The sequence below is a fragment of the Silene latifolia genome, chromosome X, assembly GCF_048544455.1.
Source record: "Silene latifolia isolate original U9 population chromosome X, ASM4854445v1, whole genome shotgun sequence".
Classification (NCBI taxonomy): Eukaryota; Viridiplantae; Streptophyta; class Magnoliopsida; order Caryophyllales; family Caryophyllaceae; genus Silene; species Silene latifolia.
This window is the reverse complement of record NC_133537.1, coordinates 171,686,844-171,693,873: the sequence shown is the minus strand read 5'-3', so window position 1 is coordinate 171,693,873 and position 7,030 is coordinate 171,686,844. Positions and strand designations below refer to the sequence as shown.

General features: G+C 36.5%; 1 long non-coding RNA gene across 1 annotated transcript; it reads right to left on the bottom strand.

Moving 5' to 3' along the window:
* Positions 1-703: 703 nt before the first annotated feature.
* LOC141621647 (uncharacterized) lies at positions 704-5,911 on the bottom strand. The gene is made up of 3 exons (XR_012532535.1): positions 5,772-5,911; positions 946-1,123; positions 704-817 (listed from the first exon to the last, which is right to left on the bottom strand). It is a non-coding gene; the product is annotated as an uncharacterized LOC141621647 (long non-coding RNA).
* Positions 5,912-7,030: the final 1,119 nt, after the last annotated feature.

Sequence of the window (7,030 nt, the reverse complement as noted above, 5' to 3'; positions counted from 1 at the left end):
TGACACTTACATATAATCATTGATCTTTTCCTTCGCGAAGATCAACTTGCCCTTGCTTGTCTTCTTTGCGTGAGTGTCAACAAAGAGATCAACAATCGTGGGTACCTTGCTCTTATTCTTCTTGGTCTTCCGGAAAAAAAAAAGGAAATTGTTACTCAAACATGATAATTAATGAGACTAATTAAATTAGAAGACTATTAAATTAAAAGCTAAGAAAAATAACTTACATCTAACACCACACGATCATGAAAAGATTGAGACCCTCCATAATGAGTAGGCTCAACTTCCGCGTCCTTATCTCCTCCTTTCCTGTTGATCTTGTTCCGGCCGATGCTTCCTTGAACTCGGGACTTTCTCCGGTACTTGGTATATTCCTCATATGACGAACCTATAATCAATAAAATAACAATTATTAATTAATATATTTTCAAAATATGTAATGAATTTTAACTAATTACGGGTATTAAAAGAAACTAAATACCTTTCATGAAAGATGGCGCCTTCTTCCTCCTAGACACCTTATACATGTTGTCCCTTAGCCTCTTCTTGCCAATGTCATTATACCTTTGCCAAACTAGGCGCTCAAGGTTGGTTGGCCAATAGAACACACGCTACAAAAAGTAAACACATAGATGAGAAACAAATTAATAATAAGGTAAAAAGAATAAATAAATTATATTTAATAAATAGATACCCTAAGTTGTTGAACCACATCTCCTTATCTTCATCACTAGCGTTACTCCAACAAGTAACGCCGTGTGTCATGTTCTCTTGGGTGCTATTAGTCACACCACGAACAACTGTTTGACTTCTAAACCTGAAATCAAACATGTTAAAAACATAATTATATAGGAAAAAAAAAATAATGTATAATTAACATATGTCTAAAAAAAGTCATTTATTACTAAATAAAAAAATTACAAAATAGAATGAATAAAAAATTACCAAAGACCATTCGGATCAAGGATCATCCTGTTGTCAGTATGTCGGGGTATAGCAACCTCCTCCTCCTCCTCACTCACCTCCGTAGTAGAACGGTCAACGTCCTCCTCCTGCTCTCGGGAGCTACTACCTCCCTCACTATAGCCTCCGCGCTGCCTACTTCCTCCAGGAGCCATGTGTACTACAATTGAATAAAAAGTGTTAGCAAATATTACAGGATAATTATTATAAGATACAAAAAAATAAAACCTAATAAACAAGTATAAAAGACAAAATAAAACGCTAATAATTGTTTCCAAATTTTGATATGTATACTTTTAATACCTTCTCTTACTCATCATCATCATCATCATCATCATCATCATCCTCATCATCTTCTTCTTCTTCTTCTTCTTCTTCTTCTTCTTCCTCTTCCTCCTCCTCTTCTTCTTCTTCCCCCTCTTCTATCCCATCCCTCTCCTTATCATTCTCTTCTTCTTCCTCTTCTAACTCCTCCTCCGCTTCTATCTCATTTGCATAAATAATTTCATCATGATCAACTGGGACAAAACTGTTTCGATCTGACCTCTTCTTGGAAAAAAGATGTATCAACTTCTGATCGTGCCTTTGTTTTAAAAACGGCCCACCATTGCTTTTGTTGTCTATCATTACTTGTGCTCGGAAGAGATGCAAAATAAACTTGATGAGCTTGTTGTGCAAGTATAAATGGGTCATATTGAGAGTAGGTTCGAGTATGATTCACTTCCACGAGTTTGTAACGATCATGGACTCTCGTTCCAGCTACGGAATTATCCCTCCATTGAATCTTGAATAAGACGGTTTTATAACTCCTATCCTGGCCATTGTAGCACAACTCAAAGATATCCTCTAATATGCCATAATAATCATTGCCATCAAGAGAAGAAATAGTAACGCCGTAGTTGCATTTAGCCTTACTTTTGCCATAGTCAAATGTTTGAAACTTAAACCCATTAATTGAATATCGATTCCACGTCACAACCTTTCGAGAAGGACCCAAAGCCAAGCTTCTTATCACATCATCTTGAATATTTAGCTAACATACATGCTTCCGAAACCAGGCTGGAAATTGATCCTCATGCTTATGCCAAACATCCTCTCTGTTCACATTAGGGTGATCTTTAATGAAATCACAAAAATTGAGCTTCATATGGCTCCAAAACCTCACAATTAGATAGTACATATTGGTGGGCACGGTTATACTCCTTGTCATCCAGAAATCTTGTTCCCCCAACTGATGAACACCCTATTTCATCCTGCATTTGGAAACACTTGGGTATACTTGTGTCTAGTTCATCCGCTTCATCAATATTCAAGTATTTTGCTTTGGTCTCAATATGTTTTTCAAAATAAAGAGAGCAAAAATTGGCAATCTCTTCCGTTAGGTAGGCATTGCATATAGAACCTTCCACACGAGCTTTATTACCAATTTTTTTCTTCACATGATTAAGAAACCTTTCGAAAGGATACATCCACCTATATTGGACGGGTCCACCAACTTTAGCTTCATATGGCAAATGGATAGGTAGATGCTCCATCGAATTGAAAAAAGAAGGCGGAAATATCATCTCAAGTTTACACAAAATTTCTGGTATTTGGTCTTCTAAACGACTCATGTCCTCAACTGATATCGTGGAGGAACATAAATCTCTAAAAAATTGACTTATTTCTCAGAATCGCATTCCAAACCGTAGTCGGGAGTAAATTTTTAAAAGCCACGGGTAATAAGCGCTCCATGAAAACATGACAATCATGACTTTTCAACCCTTTCAACTTCAGTTCCTTCAAATCAACACAACGGCTCAAATCGGATGCATATCCATCGGGAAACTTCAAGTTTCCTATCCAATCGCACAATACCTTTCTTTGAGCTTTGTCAAGAGTAAATATGGCTTTTGGTTTAGCCCCATCCTTACGAATATGAAGTTTAGGACGATCACAAAATTTCTTCAATTCTATTCTTGAATTAATATCATCACGTGTCTTTCCTTTTACATCCATAATCGTATGAATAAGTAACTCAAAGAAGTTCTTCTCTATGTGCATCACATCCAAATTGTGTCCGATCAACATTGTTTTCCAGAAGGAAGCTCCCAAAAATACTTCTTTTAAACCAACCATTTTTTTTTCTTTTTCAACTCTTTAAACTCTTCTTCATCCCATCGACGCTTGTTGGCAAATCACGTCTGACCTCCCATATCTCATCCCCTTGAGTCGAACCTGAGCATTGTCACGCACCTCCTTACCTTTTAAGAAAGATTTCTTGTTCTCTCTATGAATATGTCCATCCGGTAAGAAACATCTATGACAATCAAACCAACTAATTTTTTTGGAATTAGGAAGATAAAATGCTTTACTCCTATCCATGCAATAAGGACATGCCTTTCGCCCAAATTTGCCCATCCCGATAGCATACCATATGCGGGAAAATCATTTATAGTCCATAACAATGAAGCTCTTAGTTGGAAATTTTGCTTCTTCGACACATCAAATGTTTCTACACCAACTTCCCACAAATACTTCAGTTCCTCCACCAACGGTTGTAAATAAACATCCGGATGGTTTTTTTGGGTTATCGGACCGGAATAAGTAAAGAGAGGAAAATAAATTGTCTTTTCGCACAAAGCCAAGGAGGTAAGTTGTACGGCGTGGTCATTACGGGCCAACACGAGTAGTTTCTACCAAATCGACCAAAAGGGTCAAACCCATCCGTACACAAGCCAAGTCTCACATTGCGAGGTTCCTCGGCAAAATCGGGATATAACCTATCAAAACGCTTCCACTCCTCCCCGTCACTCGGATGACACATCTTTCCCGGTGTACGAGGATTTTCTTTGTGCCATCTCATTTGGTTGGCAAGATTTTTCGTGGCATACATTCTTTGAAGTCTAGGAGCTAATGGAAAATAAATTAATGTGTTTTCTGATATTGGTTTCTTTCTCTTTCTACTCCTTTTATTACCCTTCTTCCCCTTCAAAACAATATTTCCTTCACTTGTCTCATATCTATCCCTTTGACATTTCTTACATTTGTCAAGCAAAGCATCATCTTTCCAAAAAAGCATACATCCTTTAGGACATGCATCAATCTTTTCATGTGGAAGTTGAAGACCTTTGACCACTTTCTTGGTATTATAGAAATTTCGGGTCATAACATTATTATCGGGTATAACATCCTCAACCAACGTAGCAATACTATCAACGACTTTAAATGGCATATTATACTCACATTTTAAAGAAACTATCCTGGATGCAACTTGTAACAATGTCATTCTACTCCCCTCATATAAGGTTTTTTCGGAAGCACTTAGCATGTCAAAAAAGGCTTTTGCTCTTGGGTTTGGTTGTTCTTCATCAATCATTGGTACACGGTCGTCATTAATGAAATCATTAGACTGAAAGGCATCAAGTACCATTTCTCTATACGGGTTCTCATTTTGTTGGATTTGAGGCTCTTCGGGATAATATTTTTCTCCATGGGAGATCCAATTGTAGTAGTTTGGAAAAAAACCATTTGTAACAAGATGCTCTTATACTTCAATGTCAAATAAATATTTTAAGTTTTTACATTTAGTACAAGGACACCTAAGTTTATATTGTTCCAAATCATATGAATCTTGACATCTAGCAAATTCAATAAATCCACGAACTCCCTTTACAAATCTAGCGATAGGACGTTTCTTCTTATCTACTCTTTCTTCGTACATCCAGCTACGTTCAGATCTCTTCATTTTAATCTATAAGCAATATATAACAAACTAACCATTTTAAATAATAATATTTAATTTCAACAAAAAAAGCAATGGTTATCTCATCCTCCATTTTATGCTAATTTCAAGATTTCAATTGGGTCCTTATCACTCCAACCTAAACCCATCAATGTACGTTTCAAGTCACTAGCAAACACACATTTGTGAATTATTAATGAGAAAAAATTCGGCAACAATTCCCTTAGTTCTCCAAATACACAATGTGGAAAAGATACATATTCCACATATGTATTCAGAGAACATTGGAGAAATTTGCAACCAAATTCTTTTCTCATTAATAAAATCACAACTATGTGTTTACTACCTAAGTGACTTGAAACGTACAAAGACAACCCCAAAATGGGGACTATTCAAGAATTGCTCCTAATGAGTAATTCTTGAACGGGTACTAGGTCATTATATATTAAACAAGTTGTCAAAATTATAAGGCAAATTTATACAATCCCCTAATCAAATGACATTACTAATTTAGCAAATTTATACATCATGCTCATTCTATTCAAGAAAAATGCTAATTAATTAACAAAAATGCTAATTAAATTATTCTAACTTAATTAATTTGGTTAATTATACAAGTTGTCAAAAATGCTAATTTCTAACCCTAACTCAAATTAATTAACAAAAATGCTAATTAAATCATTCTAACTTAATTTGGTTAATTATAAGGCAAATTTATACAATCCTAACATTATACTACCTTCATAAAACTATACTACCTTCAACAATACTACTTCAATATTACTAAAACTAAGCATCACTAATCAAATCACATTACTAATTTAACAAAAACCCCAATTTCTACCTTCATAAAACTATACTACCTTATACAATCCCCTAATCAAATCACATTACTAATTTAACAAAAACCCCAATTTCTAACCCTAACTCAAATTAATTAACAAAAATGCTAATTAAATTACAACTACATACAATAATAAGCATCACTAATGTATAAATTACAACTAGATACTAAATAAGGATCACAACTTAAACAAAATATGAAGGATTGAAGTAATTAAATCGATTTGAGTCGAAAACAAACCTTTATTATAAACAAAGGGTCGGTAGGGATGTAGTGTGCGGATGGCGGCGGCGAGTGGTGGCGTCCGGTGGTCGTTGTAGTTGGTGGTGGCGTCGGAACTCTTGGCGATTTTTTTTTTGTTTTGTTGATAGATAGAATGAATGAGGGACGGGGTGAGAAGAATCTGTCAAAAAAAAAGTAACAAAGCTATTGGCGACGTTTTGGTCGCCAAAATGGCGACGGGTAATGGTCGCCAATTTGGCGACTGATTTCGGTCGCCAAATTGGATAATATTGCGTCGCCCGTGGATTTCATACGGATTTTTGGATAAAAAGGTATAGTCGCCAAATTGGCGACGGATAGTGGTCGCCCGTGTCTTTTTTCCTGTCGCCAATTTGGCGACTGTAGTATGTCTGTCGCCTTTTTCGTGTTTTCTTGTAGTGACCGTCAAACGACAGTAATGTCAAACTCTAGTTAGCCAATCATTACCGATTAATGATGATCAGTTGACTATATAAATGAATCATCCCTTACGTATTCTTAATTTGAGATTTAAACATGTGATCGCACTATTGTTGAGGACACATACTTCAACAATCTCTCGCTTGTCCGAGACAAGTGTGCGTCACCAATTCTCTTGTCCTATTACAATCTCCAACTCAATGCAAGGTGTCTCGCAGGTCGTACTTGCATTTGATCATATCTTGAGTGGTTTCCTCGATCTGGAGAGTAACTGTCTGACCAGAATTATCTACCGTAGATACCTTCCGAGCGTGGACACACATTTTCAGTTCACTCCTCCTCGAGTGGCCTTGAGATTTCAAATAACCCTGACAAGGGGGTGGACAATTCCTATCGCACTATCTCCTTCGTATAGCCATAGTTCATCATGAACCAAAATATACTCATTTGACCTCAGTTACGACAGTCGTAGAGCATAACTCAAGGCCAATCAGAAATTTGTGACAACTTGGGCGAATAGTCTCTAGTCAAAAGAATTGACTCATAAGAATACTATAGTAGCTCTTGACACGACCAGGCATCAAGAATTTCCAGAACTCTATAAGCGGTCACTGCTCGACAGAGTGTCCCATACAGTCTGTCTGTGTGATCGACTAGTCATCCCATATGACTCTATGGCACTTGAACTTGCCATCAATCACATCACACTCTAGTCACTTCGAGACGTCATCTCCTTTAAGTAACTAGGGGCGAATACTATGTCAATCCAGTTAACTTTAATGGGGTTCAAATTGTCTCAACAACCCATTTGGATTTAA